Source organism: Salvelinus sp. IW2-2015, unplaced genomic scaffold (genome assembly GCF_002910315.2).
Source record: "Salvelinus sp. IW2-2015 unplaced genomic scaffold, ASM291031v2 Un_scaffold8838, whole genome shotgun sequence".
NCBI lineage: Eukaryota > Metazoa > Chordata > Actinopteri > Salmoniformes > Salmonidae > Salvelinus > Salvelinus sp. IW2-2015.
The window spans coordinates 7883-9089 of record NW_019950097.1 but is presented as its reverse complement, the minus strand read 5'-3'; the positions used below and the strand labels follow the sequence as shown (position 1 = coordinate 9089).

Genomic DNA, 1207 nt, shown 5'->3' with positions numbered 1-1207 from the left:
TTGGTCTACAGTCAGTCCTCCTATCTGACTGTGTGTTGGTCTGCAGTCAGTCCTCCTATCTGACTGTGGTTTTGGTCTACAGTCAGTCCTGTCCTCTATCTTCTGTAGACCTCTCTCACGTTATCTATCTTCATCCATCTCCCCCCCCCCCAGGTGGAGTCTAAGGCCAGATCCCTGCTAATAACCGACGCCCTTGCAGGCTTCGCCCACCAGCTGCAGGTGAGAGCCCAGGACGAGATCAACCCAGACAGCCAGTGGAGTGAMTGGAGCCCCSTGCTGCAGACCTGGCCATGGMGCGGTGAGAGTCCTACTGCATACTACACACTAGTATACAATACTAATGTGTTCCAAATGGCCCTCTWYTCCCTATATACTGCACRACTTTTAACCAGGAYTCTACCAARTGGAGAGTACATTGTAAACRGTCTACAACTGGAACTTKATTAGACCCAGAACAGTGTTTGAATAGTTTCTCCTTAGTGTTACACAGTTACTTGGTCAGCGGTGTTATCTGTGTGAGACGGCATCATTATGTGGTGAATCCCACAGGTTGCACAGCAGATCCAACTGAACAAACCGTCCCTGTAGACGACAATGACAAAGACGCAAAGCCCTCTACAGCAAACACCAAGTCAGAGAGTAAGTCGCTTTTTCTAAGCCAGATACAGCCCATATCTTCTGTTTCTGTATACATCAAATAAGAGAGAGATAAGATTACGATGGACAAAAGACACAGACACTGGACAGAGGAACTCTGCTAGAAGACCAGCATCCCAGAGTCGCCTCTTCACTGTTGACTTTGAGACTTGTGTTTTGCGGGTACTATTTAATGAAGCTGCCAGTTGAGGATGTGAGGCGTCTGTTCTCTCTCTCTCTGATTCTCTCTGTCTCTCTCTCTCTCTCTGATCTCTCTCTCTCTCTCTCTCTCTCTCTCTCTCTCTCTCTCTCTCTCTCTCTCTTCTTCGTCTCTTCGCTCTCTCTATTGATCTCTCTCTCTTTCCTGATTCTCTCTCTCTCTGGATCTCTCTCTCTTCTGATCTCTCTCTCCTCTAGATTCGGAGGATGATGGTGGTAGTCTGGGAGTGGTGATATTTCTGGTTGTTTGCTGTCATCATCATAGCCTTGTTGTTCTCTCTATTTGTCCTCATGTGGTGAGATATGTCCTCTCTGCATGTCTAAATCAGATTAATATGTTCTCTAACAACTG

The 1207-nt window shown here is 46.9% G+C and overlaps 1 long non-coding RNA gene across 1 annotated transcript in view; it reads left to right on the top strand.

Moving 5' to 3' along the window:
* The first annotated feature begins 134 nt into the window (after nucleotides 1–134).
* The window catches only part of LOC112079645 (uncharacterized), a 4071-nt gene continuing 2998 nt past the window's right edge, over nucleotides 135–1207 (top strand). The window contains exons 1-3 of the long non-coding RNA XR_002896003.2: nucleotides 135–298; nucleotides 550–639; nucleotides 1054–1151. This is a non-coding gene — a long non-coding RNA (uncharacterized lncRNA). The remainder of the gene's footprint in view (nucleotides 299–549; nucleotides 640–1053; nucleotides 1152–1207) is intronic.